The sequence below is a fragment of the Rhinoraja longicauda genome, chromosome 7, assembly GCF_053455715.1.
Source record: "Rhinoraja longicauda isolate Sanriku21f chromosome 7, sRhiLon1.1, whole genome shotgun sequence".
Taxonomy (NCBI): Eukaryota; Metazoa; Chordata; class Chondrichthyes; order Rajiformes; family Arhynchobatidae; genus Rhinoraja; species Rhinoraja longicauda.
Window position 1 is genome coordinate 39,196,544 of NC_135959.1, and position 20,543 is coordinate 39,217,086.

The 20,543-nt window shown below is 41.8% G+C and overlaps 1 protein-coding gene across 1 annotated transcript in view; it reads left to right on the plus strand.

Moving 5' to 3' along the window:
* Positions 1–20,543, plus strand: part of gpc6a (glypican 6a) — a 545,671-nt gene that overhangs the window by 424,155 nt on the left and 100,973 nt on the right. The gene's annotated exons all lie outside the window — the stretch shown is intronic.

Sequence of the window (20,543 nt, forward strand, 5' to 3'; positions counted from 1 at the left end):
TGATTAGGTGTCAATGTTATTAAAGAGGAGATCTTGCAGGACATCCAGGCAGGCCCTCTTCCATTTGATAAAGTCAACCCAGCTGTCTTCAACTGCTTTGTAGTGATCTCACTTCTATCATAAGAAAAGAAATGGTTCATTTGTGTGGTGTTTACTTCTATTTGTAATTCCTCAAAAAAGAAGTAGCAGAATATTAATAGTATTCAGGCATGGTCTAATACATCCAAAATAAAACATAGCACATAAGCACCAGGTTTTCAAGAGAGTATCTACTCACTTCTCATTGATGTTCAAATAACATGATCATCATATTGAGAATGATCAGCCATGATCACATTGAATGGCAGTGCTGGCTCGAAGGGCCGAATGGCCTACTCCTGCACCTATTGTCTATTGTCTATCAAATAAATTCTCCACCACCAAGATCTGGGGTCACTCTCGGCCACTAACTGGCTGCAAATGCAACGCTAAGTTTTATGTGACAAGCATCTCACCTTTTCATTCTCTAAGCTTTTTACAATCTACAAGACATAGATTAGAAGTGTTGACACAAAAGGCTGGAGTAACTCAGCAGGTCAGGCAGCATCTCTGGAGAAAATGGATCAGTGATGTTTTGGGTTGGGACCAGTCCTCAGACAGATTGTTGGGGGGAAGGAACTGGAAGCAAGAAAAGTCCAGGACAAATCAGATGACATCAAGCAGGGTAGTTCCGATAGGCCAATTGGTGACTGGGGACTGTGTGATCCCAGCTTTACAATGATGTATCCGTCTTGGGATTACACCGTCCCTAGCCAGCAACTGGCCTATGGGAACCACCCGGCAGAAAATTGCTCGATTGCTTCAAGCTGCTTTCAAATCCAAAACCTCTCAATCTTAGCAGGGTTAGTACAGCAGCACATGGAAGCATATTTATCTCCAAATTGCTCTATGAATGATACATTACAATATTTTTGAATTTTATTTTTGCTTATGACCATGTCAAAATCCTGGACTCCTCAAGTCATCGATGCAATAACCCTGTGGGGTATACCTTCACCATATGCTTCATGAGGGTTCAAGAAGATAATTCAATGAAGAAGCAGAGGACCTGGTAGTTGTGTGGAAACAGGCCCTTCGGCCCACCGAGTCCACCAGTTGTAGGCGACGTTTTCAAGACCCTCCAACAAGTCTGAGAGGGAACAAGAAAGATAGCTAGTAGGAGTAGGGGGTAGGTGGCGAAAGTGGCTGGTAGATGATAGGTGGACTGGACGGAGAGGGGTTAATTGGCAGATGAAACCATGTGGGGAGAGGAAGGATAAGAAGGTTGAAAAAAGGAAGACGAAACCCGGTGGACAGGTGAGTGTGAGGCAGGAGAGCTGAATGAGGTAGGTTACCCGAAGTTGGAAAATTCAATATTCACACCATTGAGTTGTTAGCTGTGACATGTTATACTTCCAATTTATGTTTGGCTCCTGTAGCAATGGAAAATGTCGAGGACCAACAAGGTGTTTGTACATCAGTATCGACAGTATATGAGAGAAATCTAGATTCAGAATGCTTTTTCTCTTTTCTTGACAGAATATCTTGGTTGTCACCATTATGATCAGCTTAAGAGTCTCTTTCCCAGATATCCTGTCCAAAAATCACATATCAAAACATTCTATATTGATTATAAGTGTGCATTATTTATGTGTGAATCTTGCTTTTCTCTAAATAGCATTAAAGGACCGGAATTATAATCAGGTTTTTTGATATAAACCAGTAATATTTTAATATCGGCAGCAAAATAATTGGAAAACCTAAGGGTACATAGGTTTGGGGTGCATTGAATGAAATACATTGAACCGTGTTCTATCAGTGAATTTGTTCTCTTTTCATACTATCGTGGAAAGCAATGCTACATCTATTAATATTTTATAGATATAGGGACAAAATAAGATGGATGTCACCCAAACGACTGTTCAAACCATCTCAAGCTTGGGTTACTTTCTTGATAAAAAGCAGTTGAGGCAGTTGCAAAGGTTTTTGCTGATGAACCACGAATGGAAGATTGCTTCTATGGGTATTTGGTGAGGACATAACTCCAGTTGACCCTATTATCAAATAGTATGTCAACTGTCACACTTGAAAAGTGGCAACTTGAATGTTCCAATGAAGAGTGCACAACATTTAAAGGGGAGATATGATCTATTTTTTCTTGTGCCCAGACCTTATTATTTATTCTCTCTGATCTCCATCCACTGTTAACTTGTCAGAGCTCCAATGCAGCAGCTGTTCAACCTTGTTTTGGTCCTCAGAGGCAGGTGCTCCTGCCACATTTGCTGGATGTCAATAGGGACTTTCTGCCCAATATTGTGGTTGCATTAATAGGACCCAGCCTGTACAAAATTGGAGCAAGATGGAAAGTAGTGTTCATCAGGGCTTGTTGATAGGGCCATCATTGCACATGTTTGCATGAATGATTTTAACCATCAAAATCATTAACATTAACATTAAAAGTCACAGATAATACCTGACATTGAGGAAGGAGGTAAAAAAACAACATATTGAGAATAAATTAGGAAACTCGGCAGTTAGTGACAGATTCTACATTTCATAAGCGGAAAGCCCTTACACTTTCACATTTCAACGTAAATTTCAGATCGTACAATCAGTGCTTTATTTTGCACCAATTCCTTTAGCAGAGAGCCCGTCAAAGTAAAAGATGCAGATGATTATGCATGGAAAGTCTCAACTATTCTGTTCATGTTTCTGGTTACATGTGTTTTCTTCTGCTTGTTCTGATGGGAATACTATTAACACCATGTAAATATTCCCAAAAGTTTTGGCCAGAAATTAATTTGTGTCAGAAAAGTAGCAAACAGATGTCGCAGTCCAACTCTGGTCCCTCATCACTGTCTACAAAAAACAACGATTCCAAATAAATGACAAATTTATTATCCTTTCTATTCATGTGAAAATATAAAGTAAAATTGCTTCTGATCATTTCTGGGATTCCCTCAATAAAAAACAACTGAAAAAATATTTTAAAATTCAGCCAGGAAATTCATATTAATATTAAATATGGTTCAGTACTTTATTTTGATTATTCTCTCTCCATAACTAAAGCCTTAAAATCCAGGTAACACTTTGATGGATCGCCTCTGCACTCTCTCCAAGGCAACCACTTCCTTCCTAATATGTGATGACCTGAACTACACAGTGCTCCAAGTCCAATATAACCAATATAACTAACAAGTTGCAGCATTATAATCCGCCGTTTTAATTCAGTGTCCTGACCTATTTTGCAATGCATGCCTTCTTTCCTACTCAAGCTATCTGCTGTTGCCACTTTTAACTATTAATTGACTTAAATACCAAAATGCCTCTGTTCATCAATATTTGTGAGCACCCTACCATTTACTGTGCATGTCTTACCCCTATTTGACTTACCAAAATGCATAACCTCTGGTTAAATTCCATACACAATAACATAGAAAAGTACAGCACAGGAACAGGTCCCTCAGCATACAAAGTCTGTGCTGAAACTAATGCCAAGATAAACTAATTTTATCTGCCTGCACATGATACATATCCTTCCATTCGCTGCATATCCATGTGCCGAGCTAAAAGCCTCTTAAATTCCATTATCATATCTGATTCCACCATCACCTCAGGCAGCGCATTCCAGGCACCCACCACCTTCTGTGTAAAAAAACCCCCTGCACATCTCCTTCAAACTTTGTCCCTCTCACCTTAAAGCTATGCACTCTATTTTTGACATTTCCACTCAAGGAAAAAGATTTAACCCAATCTATGCCTCTCATAATTTTATATACTTCTCGACCTCCAGAGTTCGAGAGAAAACAATTTCCCCTACTCTTGACAGCATTCTCATAAACCTCTTCAACACCCTCTCCAAAACCTTCACCTTCTTCTTGTAATGGGGCAAGCAAAACTACACACCAAAAATACACTGCCACAGACCCTCTCCACCTCCCCAGCCGATCCCAGGCCAAGCCTGGCGGTGCTGACCCTCATCACCCTGCCGGGTGCTCACGGTGTTCAAAACCATGCTGACTGGTCCCAATTAGCCCATTTCCTTCAAAATGGGAGTAAATCCTTTCCTGAGGAATCTTCTGCAACAGTTTCCCTACCACTGATGTGAAGCACTCCGACCTTTCATTCCCTGTATTTTCTCTACTTCCCTTCTTAAACAAAGAAATAATGTTACCTTCTCCTCAGGCCCTCTGGGATCTTGTCTGTGGCTGGAGAAGTTGCAAAGATCTTTGTCAAGGTACATGTAATCTCCTTATTTGCTTCTCAAAAAAAACCTAGGATAGATCCCATCAGGCCCTGCGGATTTATCTACCTTAATGCCTACTCCTCCTTCATTTCAAACTGTCTTTGCATATTATTATTCTCCACACTGATCTCATTGTTCTCCATGCTCTTCTCCGTTGTGAATGCAGATGCAGAGTATACCTTTAGTACTACCTACATCCTCTGACTCCAAGCACAAATTCCCTCCTTTATCCTTGAGCAGTCTGATCTTCCCCCTGGTTACCCACTTGTTTTTAATTTGTACAAAAAGCCTTGATATTTCCAAATCATCAAATATATTTCATGGTCCCTTTTGCCCCTTCCAATTGAATGCATGTCCTTTCCTACTTCCTTAACATTCCCTAAAGCCCTGTCTGATTTCATCATTTAAGTCTTACATACACTTCCTTTTTATTTTTTTATCAAGTTTACAATCTCTTTGATCATCCAAGGTTCCACTACCTCACCTTGCTATCTTTGTCCCTCCTCCTTACTGAAACATGCTTGTCCTGAATTTCAACCAACTGGCTTTTAAATGGCCGCATATGCCACTATTCTGCCCAATGTTCCATCTGATCTATATTCTGGAATAATCTACGACAACCTTCCATGCAATTCACAACATCATAACTGTTGTGTCATTCACACACTTACTAATCAAATTTGCTACATTTCCATCCAAAATGTAATAACAAGGAACTGCTGATGCTTGAAGAAAGACACAAACCGCTGGAGTAACTCAGTGGATCAGGCTGCATCTCTGGAGAACATGGATAGGTGACAGTCTATCCAACCTCTATCCAAACGTTTATCCAACTGCTTGTAACTGAGACCCTCTAGTCCAGGCAGCATTTTGGTAAACCTCCTCTGCACCCTCGCCAAAGCCTCCACATCCTTCCTGTAATGGGTTGACCAGAATTGCACGCAAAACTCCAAATGCAGCCATACCAAAGTCTTATAGAGCTGCTTCATGAATATTTATATATGTATAGATTTTCTTGGGATTCTTTGTAATTGCATTTGCTAAAGATATTTCCTAGCCCCTTTTTGTCTTCCTAATTTCTTTTTTATGTTCTTTCCTACATACTCTATATTCTTCAAGAGTTCCCTTGTTTTTAATTGCCTATACCTGCCATATGTCTCTTTCTGTTTTCCTGATCAGTGTTCAATATTCTTCATCATCCAATGTTCCCTAATCTTGCCATATTTGCAATTCACCCTGACAAGAACATGCTGGTCCTGAACATTTATAATTCTCTTGAAAAAGGCTCCCATTTCATTTTACCTGCAAATGTGTGTTCCCAAGCTGTGTTGTGCAGGTCCTCTGTTATGCTCTTGAAATCAGTCTTACCCCAACTCAAGTCCTTAACTAGCGAACAACCGTATCCCTTTCTATAACTACCTCCCATACCCAAAGACTTTGGAGCTGGTAGGGTAATTGTCCCCACCTATACCCCCCCTCCCCTCAATTGCTTCTGATGGAGGTTGGTAGGAAAATTGAAGGGGAAGAGAATTGGTTACAGGGAAAATTAGTGGCTGATGAGATTGTTCTGAATCAAACAAATGGCAGCCTCCAGTGTTATATGGAAATACGATATTTCAAGTAGCAGGTTTACTTGGACCATTATGTTTTCAGTGGCAAATTTGGAGGTAAAATTATTTCCATTGCAAATTAGTTTTGAGGCACTAATTACTGCTTATTTGTAATCTGGAAGAAAATCTCAAATATAATCCAGGGTGTAACAGTCTTGTTGTAGAATAATTCCAGTTACAGAAATACTTTGATGAAACCTTTAGTTTTCATGCCTTTAGAAAACCTTTGATTGGAGGTAACTGGGCACGTGCTACGAAAAGCCAGTGGCAGAGACTCTCTACACATAATTAAATGGGTTAGATATAACCCACGGTGACATCACAGGATCTGACATGGTGGAACATTACCACCATAGTGTCAGACCAGGATAGATAATTAAAACATCGTGGCCATGGGCGTCGGGTGGTGAGGCAGCAATTGTATAGTGTTTGGCACAGCGCAATGTATTCACCAATAAAAGCAGAGCTTTTATTAGCATTTTTAAGAAAGCGGGCGTACCTGCCAAATCACAACAGGAAAATAAAACTTGCTAGTAAATGCTAGTCTCAAGGCGTATTGAGGAAGAGATGGACCTTGGAGCACAAATCCTTAGATCCTCGAAGACAACAACACAGATAATATGTTTAGGAAGACAGATGGTATATTAGCCTTCATTAATCAGGGGTTAATGATTAACCCCTGATTAGAAAAGAAGGTTATGCTTCAACTTTATAAAACTTTAGTTGGACGTCAGCTGCTCTAATCACCACACGATAGGAAGGATGTAATATCGCTAGTGAGGGTGCAGAGGAGATTCACCAGATTGTTGTCTGTAATGGAGCTGTGAAGTTAAGAGGAGAGCTAGGTTTGTGCTCTATGGAATACAGGAGTTAAGAGGGGACATATTGACATACAAAATAGGGATGTAATGCTGAGGCTTTATAAGGCATTGGTCAGACTGCATTTGGAATTGTGAGCCGTTCTGGGCTCAATATCTGAGGAAGGATGTGCTGCCGTTGGAATGATTGGGTTAACATATAATGAGCATTTGACGGCACTGGGCCTGTATTCGCTGGAGTTTAGAAGGATAAGGATCATTGAAACGTATCGAATAATGAAAAGCCTGGATAGAGTGGATGTGGAGAGGATATTCCCACTAGTGGGAGAGTCTGGGACCAGAGGCCATAGCCTCAGAATAAAAGGATGTACCTTTAGAAAGGAGATGAGGAGGAGTTTCTTTAGTCAGGAGGTAGTAAATCTGTGGAATTCATTGCCGCAGATGGCTGTGGAACCCAAGTCATTGGGTATTTGTGCAGATTGACAGATTCTTGATTAGTAAGGGTGTCAGGGGTTATGTGGACAATGCAGGAGAATGGCATTGGGAGGGAAATATAGATTGGACATGATTGAATGGCATAGACGTGATGAGTCAAATGACCTACTTCTGTCCCTTTAACATGAATTTATATACAACATTTTGAGGGGTATAGATAGGAATGGACTGCAGGAATATTTTCCCATTAATGGAAGAGATTTAGAAGGGTACCTTCTTCCCCCAGACATTTGGATTGCATTGCCTGAGAGAGAGGTTGAAGCTGAGTCAGTAATTTAGAAGTGTCTCGAGGAACACTTCAATCTCTTAGGCATAGAAGGCGATGGGAAATGGAATTAATATGGATGGGTTCCCATTGATCAGCATGGGCAAGTTGGGCCGAATAGCCTGTTTTACCACAATTTTATGACTCTTTAATTGCACATGAGCAGTAATATGCAAAGGTATTTCCTGGCCCATTGTCTTCAGTGCCAACTGCACTGCATAAATTGAATACTTCAGCACCACAAATCTATCATTAAACTGTGATTGCACTCTGTATACCACAGTTCATCATCTAGCAGTTCTGTCACTTGTATTTTGCATATGAAGAACAGTAATAATAGTAATGAGTTACAGATTTATTCATTTTGGAGATTTCTAAGCTGCAATGGTAATGAAAATAATATATCATGGAAAGAGAATTATGGATGGATTGCTCAGGTATTATAGCAAGCAATTAAGAAGCAAATAGTATATTGGCTTTCTTTTAAGGAATCAGAATGGAAGGAATGCAGCACTAATAATAATAATAATAATACATTTATTTTATATAGCGCTTTTCAGGATACTCAAAGACGCTTTACAGAGCAAACAAGACATAAAAACAAACAAACAAACAAAAGATTTGTCCTAAATAAGAAAATCCAGCTGATATTTTACAGGACTTTCATGTGAGCACAATGTGCACCTCTGATCACTTGGTTAAAAATGTCTTGCAGATGATGTGACAAGGGTTTACTGGATTGATTTCTGAGCCTTTTCCTTTGAGGCGAAATTGGCCTAAATCAGGGTTCTCCACGTTGTGCTTTCCTTGGAAATTTATTGGATAGGATGAGAAGGTTATCATTTGAAGAAGGACTGAACTAGGTGCAATGTCCTCAGAATGCATTGAGACACAGAAAGATCTTGAGATATATTTAAAAATCAGCACACTATTTGCATGCCTTCTCTACACTCTTCGTGGAAACATTGTTTGAGAAGCAGACATTACACTTGACACTGCTGTCCAACAAGATGACAGTACAAACATATCGATACAAAGAAAATGGTGTAAGGAACCTTGTGGATACGTTACATCATGATTGGCAACTTTACATTCAGGCAGCATGTTTGTACTGCATGTAGTGCATTTGTTTCACAACTCCATAGATTCTATGGCATAGAACATAGAACCACACAGCACAGTAAAAAGCCCTTCAGCCTACAATATCTGTGCTGACCGCGTTGCAGAATTAAGAAAATCGCATCTATATGCACATGATCCACGTCTGCATCCCATTCCCTCCATGTTCATGTGCTTATCTAAATTTCCCTTAAACACTGCAACCTTGCCTGCTTCCGCCTCCAACTCTGGCAGCACATTCCTGGCACCCATCACTTTGTGGACTTCTCCACACTTCTCCATTAAATGTTTCCACTCTCACCTTAAAGCTATACCCTCTAGTATCTGACGTTTCAACCTTGGTGTAAAAAAGATCCTGCTATCAAATCAATTGTTGAAATCTTTGTAATTCGTTTGTAAATTTTGTGTTTCTGCTTTCAACCAAGTTGGCTCAGTTTCAGTCTCTGAAAACACAGCAGGTGAAAGGATGGAGGAAGGTTTCGGTCCAAAGGTCTGCTTGTGGTTCAGCAGGCTCACAAAGCTCACCAGTTACACTGCCCCATTCCTTCCAAGAACCCTGAGTATCCCACCTTGTGATCATCAATCAACTCTCACTGCAATATTATAGCAATTTTATTTATCTAGTTTAGTTTAGTTTAGAGATACAGCATGGAAACAGGCCCTATGGCCCACCGAGTCCACACCGACCAGCGATCCTTGCACATTAACACTATCCTACACTCGGAACAATTTTTAAACTATACCAAGCAATTAACCTACAAACCTGTACGTCTTTGGAGTGTGTGAGGAAACCGAAGATCTCGGAGAAAACCCACGCGGTCACAGAGAGAACGTACAAATTCCGTATAGACAGCACCCGTAATCGGGATCGAACCCGGGTCTCAGGCGCTGCAAGCGCTATAAGGCAGCAACTCGTCCTCTGCGCCACCGTGCCCCCATTTATTCATGGGAGATGGATATCACTTGTTTGGAGATCATTTATTGATTTATCCCTAAATGCTCTTGGAAAATATGTGGGGACTTTCCTTGACCAAACTGCTGCAATCCGAAGGTACCTACATTGGTAGTGAAACACCATCTTTGTCCCTCTCTAATTTCCAAAACTCCAGTCACTTTCCCTTAATCACATCCATATTGACCTGAAATAACCGCTCCATGAAACCCCAGTCAGGAATGAGACCTCCACACAGGAAACATTCTAGAAAGTACACTCCCGTTTGGGGGAACCCATCCTTTTACATTTCCTGACATAAAATTCATCCACCTAGTCAGTATGAATATTGGGTCCGCACAAGTGAATATGTGTACTGTAATCTAGGAACAAAATTTAACAAACATGTATACCAAAATAATGAGATTTGAAAATACTGCATTATGGACATGTTAATACATTCCAGCTACCCTGATAACCTGATATAATTAAAGTCACATCAACAATCGCAGTTAATCTTGGTACTGGTAGCAACATAATGAAGGGCCTCATGACACGGGGGAAATTATAAGATCGATTTCTCAGATATAAAAGTATCTGATTGTCCACTGACTGCATTATAATAAAGGATCCAACAGCATGCTTCAGATCATCCTGATTTTTAATCTCAACTATCTAATTAAAATCTAATGAGGGGTCTTTACCCTGAATAGTTAACTCTGCTTCTCTTTCCATAGTATTTTAGTGTCTGACCTGATTGCTTCCAGCATTTTCTGTTTTTGTTTCAGATTTACAGGATCTGCAGTGTATTGATTTTCATATTTAAGTTCACAAAACAAGAATCGTGATCTGGTTTGATTCTGACATCTAGTGACATTTAGGGCGGCACGGTAGCGCAGCGGTAGAGTTGCTGCTTTACAGCGAATGCAGCGCCGGAGACGCAGGTTCGATCCTGACTACGGGTGCTGCACTGTAAGGAGTTTGTACGTTCTCCCCGTGACCTGCGTGGGTTTTCTCCGAGATCTTCGGTTTCCTCCCACACTCCAAAGACGTACAGGTATGTAGGTTAATTGGCTGGGTAAATGTAAAAATTGTCCCTAGTGGGTGTAGGATAGTGTTAATGTACGGGGATCGCTGGGCGGCACGGACTTGGAGGGCCGAAAAGGCCTGTTTCCGGCTGTAGATATATGATATGATATGATATGATAGTGCTGACTGTGTGTCATGTGTACATTCTCCCTGGGGGTTTCTTAAACTGTAATTGCACCCCCTCTAGCTTCTTCTGGCAGCTCATTCCCAATACCCACCACAATCTGTGTGAAACATATGCCCGTCAATTCCCCTTTAAATCTTTTCTCTCTCACCTTAAATCTACTTTGGAGAGACAGGACAGGGGTGTCTAAAAGTAGATTACAGTTTACACCACATTTGAACAGGTACAATGATAGAAGATGTTTATAGGGATATGGGACAAATGCAGGCTAGCTCAGGTAGACAATTTTGTCAGCATGGACAAGTTGGGTTGAAGGACCTTTTTCTATGGTGTCTAATCTGATGATTTCTATGGAAATCAATCTTAATGGAAATTCATGACTCAGCTCAACTTTCAGTATTTCTGAGGTGCAGCTCTCAGATGGCATGGCTGGAAAATGCTCAGCAACATTAATGACCTCCATGAAACTCCTCACCTATTTTCAGGTTATTATTTAATTGCCATTTGATCTCGTAATGGTTGGAATTTTTTGAGGATCTAACTAGGAAAATGGACGAGGGAGAGCCAGTGGATTTAGTGTACCTGGACTTTCAGAAAACCTTTGATAAGGTCCCACATAGGAGATTAGTGGCCAAAATTAGAACACATGGTATTGGGGGTACGGTACTGACATGGATAGAAAATTGATTGGCAGACAGAAAACAAAGAGTAGGAGTTAACGGGTCCCTTTCAGAATGGCAGGCAGTGACTAGTGGGGTGCCGCAAGGCTCTGTGCTGGGACCACAGCTATTTACAATATACATTAATGATTTAGATGAAGGGATTAAAAGTAACATGAGCAAATTTGTAGATGACACAAAGCTGGGTGGCAGTGTGATCTGTGAGGAGGATGCTATGAGGATGCAGGGTGACTTGGACAGTGGCAGATGTATGGCAGATGCAGTTTAATGTGGATAAATGTGAGGTTATCCACTTTGGTGGCAAGAACAGGAAGGTAGATTATTATCTGAATAGTGTCAAGTTCGGAAAAGGGGAAGTACAACGAGATCTGGGTGTCCTTGTACATCAGTCACATTGCAGGTGCAACAGGAGTTGAGTATAGGCCCAGTTGTACAGGGCCCTGGCGAGACCGCACCTGGAGTATTGTGTGCAGTTTTGTCTCCAAATTTGAGGAAGGACATTTGTGCTATTGAGGAAGTGCAGCGTAGGTTCACCAGGTTAATTTCCAGGATGGCTGGACTGTCATATGTTGAAAGAATGGAGTGACTGGGCTTATATACTCAGGAATTTAAAAGGATGAGAGGGGATCTTATTGAAACACATGATTATTAAGGGATTGGACACGCCAGCAGGAAACATGTTCCCGATGTTGGGGGAGTGCAGAATCAGGGGCCAGTTTAAGAATCAGGGGCAGGCCATTTAGAACGAAGTTGAGGAAAAACTATTTCACCCAGAGAGTTGTGAATCTATGGAATTCTCTGCCTCAGAAGCCAGTGGAGGCCGATTCCGGATGCTTTCAAGAGAGAGTTAGATAGTTTAAGATGGCGGAGTCAAGGGATATGGGGAGAAGGCAGGAACAGGGTACTGATTGTGGATGATCAGCCATGATCACAGTGAATGGCGGTGCTGGCTCAAAGGGCCAAATGGCCCACTCCTGCATCTATTGTCTGTTGTCAATCAATCATAATAATTTACTCTTGTCACCAGTTTCAGATGCTCACTTAAATCTTTACGGTCGTTAGGCACACAAGGATGGAATCTGCTATGAAGACTAGCCATGCACTTTACTGACAGATGTTGATCTGCGTATGCTTGCAAAAAACACAGTGGCTACCTAACGAACTAGATTCCTCTTTCTTCTTCACAACTAAGTGGTTCTCTTTCTTCAGAAAAAATCCCTGAACATACATTCAAGAGTATTATCATCAAATCTAATCATTCTTCACTGAAGACCAAGCATAACTGAGGCCAGGGTTTTTTTGCCACTGCAATAAAGAATTCAGTTAATGCTCATGAAGCTTCATTTACAGCACTGAGACATTTAGATAAGGGCTTTGTTATGAAATAACTATATCTGAACATGCATGACTGGACCAAGATTACCTTTGCATTATTAATTTTTCCATGATCAGTCACTGTCGTAGTTGCAAAAAATGAAGCAAAAATAATATGATCAAAGTAACCTTATTTAATGTTTTAGCAATTAATTAATGATTCAAATTAATGTTAGCAGTAGCTCTGTGTTAAAATATTTTTGTGACTCCCCTTGATGAATAATTTGCTTAAATCACCTCTCACTGACCTTCCATCCCAACCACACTCCACTCCACTCTTATGGCTGCAGCTAATCTGGTAGTCAGCCTCTCCCTTTCAATTGTGTGCACAGCATGTAGATGTCTGAGATAGAAGCTCATTGTTAGTCATTCCTCCGCATAAATCTGAAAGCTGGGATAACTCGTGTAGAATAAACTGAGCTTCTTGTCCAAGTGGCACTGGTGGAAGGAGAAATATTGATTTGATGAAGTCGGAAAATAATGTTTTGCTTTGCAATGTCAGTGGTGTGTTGTGCATCACATTTACTCTCTGCTTTCCTCAGAAGTCTCCATGGAGGTAGTACATATCTCCTGATGGAAAAGCGGCCGACTTGGGGGTGGGGAAAGGCCATCTCTCTGTTCCTGGAGAGATGCAGTCAAGGGGGTCAAATATCTTCTTGCATGATAGCAAATTGCTCAGCGTTTGCATTTCCCTGCACAATGAGAACAGAAATTTGCTGAGAAAAAGCATTTTACCGTTGTTTTATAGCAATAGTGAAAGGCCTAGATAGAGTGGATGTGGAGAGGATGTTTCCATTAGTGGTGGGAGAGTCTAGGACTAGAGGTCATAGCCTCAGAATTAAAGGGCATTCTTTTCGGAAGGAGATGAGGAGAAATTTATTTTGTCAGAGGGCGATGAATCTGTGGATTTCTTTTGCCACAGAAGGCTGTGGTGGTCGTCAGTGGGTATTTTTAAGGCAGAGATAGATTCTTGATTAGTACAGGTGTCAGAGGTTTTGGGGAGAAGGCAGGAGAATGGGGTTAGGAGGGAGAGATAGATCAGCCATGATTGAATGGCGGAGTAGACGATGGGCCGAATGGCCTAATTCCACTCCTATTCCTTATGACCGTATAACGTGTTCCCTGGGGTCAGATATTTACTTGGGCCAAGGTGATACTGCATGAAGACCCAAAGAGTTACATTTTAGCCTATTCCTCCAAGGAAGCTTGCAACCTACCCAGTGGGTGCTGTGCAGCAGACTTTTCATTGGGCTTTTGCACCCTTCGACCCAAAACATCACGCATTCCTTCCCTCCAGAGATGCTGCCTGTCCCACTGAGTTACTCCAGCATTTTGTGTCTAGCACATGGAGAAAACGCACGTGGCCACAGGGAGAATGTACAAACTATGTACAGCCAACATCTGTAGTCAGGATCGAACCCAGGTCTCTGACGCTTTAAGGCAGCATCTCTACTGTTGCGCCACCTCCAGCCTTTGTCCACCCATCTGCCAATCAAACCCCCTGATCTGTATCATCCTATCACTTGCTCAGCTTTGCCCCACCCCCACCCCTTTTCCAGCTTTCTCTGCCCTACTACAATCAGTCTAAAGAAGGGTCCAGATCCAAAATGTCACCTATCCATTCTCTCCACAGATGCTGCCTGACCCACTGAGTTCTTCCAGCGCTTTGTGTTTTTCTCAAGATTCAAGCATCTGCAGTTCTTAGTATCTCTACCAGCTTGTCATCTGTCTATATACCACCACAAACGAATGCCAAGATGGCACTGGACAAATTGTACTCGATTGTCAACTCTCTTGAGGCAGCAGACCCTGATGCCCTATTCATCTCGAGTGACTTTCATCAAGCAAACTTCAAAACCCTATGGCGGGTGTTAACAGTCCAGCCCACTGATACACCATGTTCAATTATGCCTATTGCTCATTCCTTGCCCTTATTTTGGCCAGTCTGATCGTCGGTTAGTCTTGTCCTGCCAGTTTACAGACAGAGATTGAAGCACCAGCAAAAACAAAGAGAGTATTACACCATGGTTTAAGGAGATTGAGTGAACACTTCAGGGCTGCCTTGAGTTGATGAACTGAAACGTGTTCAAGACCATTTCATCCAGCCTGAATGAGTATCCCTCAGTATCAGTTTCACCAAGAAATATGTTGATGACTGCATTCTGATAAAATCTGTTTGGGTCAATTCTTACCAGATACCTTGGATGAACAAGGAGATTTAGTGCCATACAGCACGGAAACAGGCCCTTCGGCCCAACTTGCCCTCGCTGACCAAGATGCCTCATCTCCATTCATCTCACCTGCCTGCATTTGCCCTTATGCTTCTAAATCTTTCTGATTCATTTACTTTTCCAAATGTATTTTAAATGTTGTGATAGTATCTCAACTACCCCCTCTGGCAGCCCATTCCATATACCCGCCACTCTTTGTGTGAAAATGCCGCCCCTCAGGTTCCTGTTAAATCTTTCCCCTCTCACCTTTAACCTATGTCCTCTGAATCACTCACTCGGGTAAAAGCCTCTGTGCATTTACCCTCCCTATTCCCCTCATACAGCTCTATAAGATCATCTCTCATCCGCCTACACTCGAAGAAATAAAGTCCTAGCCTGCTCAACCTCTCCCCAGAGCTCAGGCCCTTGAGTTCTGGCAACATCCTTATAATTCTTCTCTGCACCCATTCCATCTTAACAACAATAACAGGATGACCGGAACTGAACACAATACTCTAAGTGCTGGTGTAATTCAGCGGGTCAGGCAGCATCTCTGGATAACATGGATAGGTGACACTTTGGGTCAGGGCCCTTCTTCAGACTAATTGCAGTACGGGGTGGGAGTGGGGGAGGGGGGGAGCGGACAGTAATGTGGAAGAGAGGTGAAGGTAGGATAAGGCCTGGCAAGTGATAGATGGATACAGGTGAGGGGGGTGTTTGATTGGTAGATGGTTGGACAAAGGCCAGAGATGAAGACCCAAAAATGTGAGATAAGGAAGGAAGCATTGTGAATTGTGAGGCCAGAGCTATGAATGTGTATAGGGTCTTTTCTCTCTTCCTTGCATCCCCTCTGTTGTTCATACCAGCCAGAATGTGTGTGACTGCTATCATGTTGTCACTAGGAGTGTGCCTTTAGAGGCAAAAGCCCAACTGAACTCTCAGAATCCATGCTTTTTCCAGATATGGAAGTGTGTGCCTGGTGCAATGTGATTGTGTAGTTGTGGTGTCATCACAGTTTTACACATTCATTGCAATCAATGATCAGAATATTTTTCCATTAAGCAGAATTGCCTTGGGGCATCGCACAATTATGTTTTAATGCTCTTAAGCCAGTGATCATGAATTTTATCACACAGTGCTATAGAAAAGATACAATTGAGCTGTAAAGAGTGTGTAAAGAAGATTTATGAGGATGTTGCAAGGACACAAGTGCCTGAGCTATTGGAGAGGTTAGGTAGACTAGGACTTTATTCCTTGGAGTAAGTAGGGGGCTGAGAGGTGTTATCGAGGTGGAAAACATCATGAGGTGAATAGATAGGGTGTATGCATGGAGTCTTCTTCCCAGAATGGGGGAATCAACAACTAGACGGCATAGGTTTAAGGTGAAAGGACAAAGATTTAATTAAAACTTCAGATAAAACTTTTTCACACAGAGGGTTATGTGTATGGAACGAGCTGCCAGAGGGAGTAGTTGAGGTAACGACAAGAACAACATTTAAAAGACACTTGGACAGGTACATATGAAAGGTTTAGATAGATAGGGACCAAACGTAGACCAAAGGTTCTGTTTCTGTACTGTATGACCAATCAGTCTAATATTTCATCTTGTATCTCATATTTTCCAAACTGAGCCCAGGGGTGTTTCAAATGCAAAACCTGGTCTCAGGGTAAAGGGATAAATCACTTTGAATGGTGATTATCCAAACTTTTGCAGCTGATTGAAGAACAACGTGACCAATGAATACATGCTTTAATAAAGAAATCCAAGGAAGGGAAAGACACATAGCTGCACAAGGGTGAGCGCTGATGAAACATTTTTGCAGTTTGTACAATTGCAAACACTAAAGCTGTATATATTATTTACAGCCTATAAAATTATAATTGTATCTCCTGGTCTTTTAACTATTAGGCTGGTTGTTTCTGACTACTAGTTATCTCAATGTGACCCCCATTCAAGTTGCATTAAGAATTCTTACTGGACAGTGCCTCAGGAATAATAATGATGGATAAACAGAATTACTTTGTATACATACTGCTAAGTTCAGCAGGCATTTGTCTCATTATTTAAGAGGGCAGAATATTAAAGGTTGTGGACATGGCATGTATCCTTTTTATAGATTGATTTGACCGCTCTTTTCAAAAGCTTCAGTAGTTTGGCAAATAAACAAAAAAAAGAATAGATTAGCAGAAGGAAAATATTAACAGAGCTGGATTAATAATGCTTGCCCCTACAATTTACCAGCGCCATCACCCACACTCCCAAATACTACACCTCTTCACCCCTGGTGGATCCATTAAAGCATAACTGTGCAACACAGAGCTTCATGAAATAACCCGTGAATATTTACACATTGTATTGATAAGAATATATAATTACATGTGCCTGCCTAGGTTTCCTAGAAATAGTTCCATCTGCAAATCTACCACTTGCAGGATCCAACTAGGACTAAGATAAAGATCCATGACCGCTTTTGACAGCAGGCAAAGCTGTACCCCTGTTTTACCATTGCTGTATGACTATGACCCTGCTTTCCAGCTCTGGAATGGGCCTATATTACCAGTAGCACCTTCCAAATGGCTTTCCAGGACTGTTGGTTTCCTGTCTGCTACACTGGTAGACACTTCAGGGTAAATATGGCTGATCATCTTAATATAGACTTACCAGCTCTCAGGCTGGGATATCTGTTAGCTTAGTCTATGTCGTAAGTGGCCATGTCTGATTGAAATGAATGGAGAGTTTGTCTGCTGGGAGGAATGTCTCTGTAATGTTACTATGGGAGCTACCAACTGGCCAAATAGATTATCACTACACTAGTGGAAATGGTGTTATCTTCACTGTATTTCTTTGCTGTTTCTTGCAGCCAATAGGGCATACCTAGAAATGTGCAAAGCATTTTTGCCTGCATCTGCACTAAACGTCACAAATTTATCCCTGTCAGAGTCGTCATTCAAGTTGCCCGGTCTGTATTCAGCCTCTGGCAATGACCATACTCTCGTTCCTGCTGGATGAATGGAAGCGATCTCAGTAAAAGGTTCTGATGCCTCGGGATCATTCCAGGCTTGGAAACAAAATCCCTGCAATATCTCACAGTGTTTCATGGGGAAAGTCACACTTTTTTATTGGCTGTTGCCTGAAAGCAGCAGGTTTGGTAAATGTGTGCTTTGTGAGGATTGCACGTTCCAAATGATTCTGAGTGCTATTGATTACACTCTTTGCAGGCACTAAATGACAACTTGGAAATAGATGGCAATTTTCACTGATTCTACTCCATAAATCCAGCTGAGTCAAAACCATACATGTAGGTGTATGATATCCTAGAGAGCAGTCATGATGGCTCCTTCTTTAGTATTTACTAGACCAAGTGGACCCGTTGGGCCCAAACCTCTCCTGCATTGGTGCAGCACCCTCTCCTTCCCCTTCTCCTCCCCTCTCCCCCTCCCCCTCCCCTCTTCCCCCCCCTCCCCTCCCTCCTCCCCCTCCATCCCTCTCCCCTCCCCATCCCCCCTTCCGCCCCTCTCCCCTCCCTCCCCCTCTCCCCTCCCTCCCTCTCCCCTCCCCCTCTCCTTCCCTCCGCCTCCCCTTCCCCCCCACCCCCCCCCCCCACTCCATCCCCCTCAACCCCCCTTGTCCTCCAGTGGAGAAGGATTTAAACTTTAAAATGTGAATAACTTAAAAAATATAACCGATTTCAATGAAACTTCTTCCATTAGCACCAAAGGGATGACGTAAGGTGGGCCTAAAATTGTCACGTTATCATGTACCGTTTTGGCTTTAGTTCAAGAACAAACAAACAAACAAACAAACGAGGGTTTTAGCATATAGCTATCATCTGCTTTTGTACACATTGCCACTCTTGGTTTAGAAGGGCTGGTGCCTTGACTCTAAATTCACACAAATGTTGGCAATGTGCATATATGGCTAGTCAGTCACTTTATTCTCAGGTAGTGATCAGCAGACAGTTAGTATACTTAATCAATGATTCTGTTGTCTGGAATGATCTGGAGAAGTTTGGTGCAACACAGCAAACCATGATCAAGACGAGGTGGTCAGCTGTAGGCTACATGATACTGGCAATGCAGGATTCAGTCCTTGCTACGCGACATACAGGATGCTGGAGGAGGAAACTAAGATGGAAATAGGGGAGGAGGAAAAGTATATTCACTTTCTGAGTGGTTTATCTGTAAAGAACTCATGGTGATAACAAGAAACAACTCCAATTCTACTATCACCATAATTTATCTTCCTGAACATCACACTGTTTACTTCAATCCAGAAATAAACATGACAAATATCTAAGACTGAAATGTCTGAAGAAGGGTCTCGACCCGAAATGTCACCCATTCTTTCTCTCCAAAGATGCTGCCTGTCCCGCTGAGTTACTCCATCTTTTTGTGTCTATCTTCAGTTTAAAACAGCATCTGCAGTTCCTTCTTACACAAATATCTAAGACTCGATGGGCTGAGTGATCTCCTGAAGAGTAAGAAAATATGATGTATAAAACTAAATAAACAAATCAAGGATTGGCAAAAAAAACACACATTAACTGACTTATGTGTCCCGTTGTGACATTTTTTTGTTTTGGGTGTCAGACTGCTTCTGCATATTGCTCCCCTGTGGCTGTAATACTGCACGTGGTGAGCTTATGATTTTCAGTAGAGGAGCCTGCAGACTTTAATCCTGATCTTAAACAGTGCTGCATGATCTCCCTGGGGGTGACAACAGTCTGAGCTGGATGGCAGATTAGCAAGAGTATGCAGAGAGGACAGAGCCAAAATCATGAACACTGTTGTCCTGCTTTGAACAACAGATTCCGTCTCCACTATGCCACAGTGACATTTCCAGGTAACATCCCAACGATCCTAGCCAGTATGGCAATGTCAGAGCTGCATGCCTAAAGCCTGCGCTTCCAGTCGAGTAGCTAGATGGTGCCTGACTCGTCTTATGTTCCAATGAAAGCTGAGAAATTGGATATTGGATGCTGCACCATGGCTGGCTCTCCAAAGATGTTTCTGGAATTCCATGTTATTTCATGCTAAAAAATATGGACCTAAAGCTTTTGCTAAGATTGTCCAGTAAGCTGTCGTTTTCAAGATCCCTGTCGCAGAATGTGTGACCTTGCATTCTGCGAGCTGGCATCAACAATCACATTGTCCTTTGTCCAGGCTTCTGCCTGATTTTGCCTGTTGACTCACCATAAGCAGTTACTTCTTTAATCTAACCTGTACATAATGTGCAGTATCAGCATCTGAGCTGTGAAATTTAAGTCAATTGATTGTGTGTATGCATCTCTTGTCTTGCCACTGCTGCTGGGCTAAGTTGTAGGTTTTGTTCATCTGAAAGGGGAAAGGTAAGCAAATAGGGCACTAGTGAAGGCACGGGCAAAGGAAAGCATATGTTTATATTTCATGCTGTCTGTATAAATAAGCAACCCACTGAGATAAGTATATTTTGTAATACGAAGCGCACTATTTTTTGGGCTATCCAATGTATCCTTTGATGCATCATCTTTTAATGTTTTAAGTGTATTTCTTTTAAAGTTCCGTCACGCTGTTATTGTGTTGTC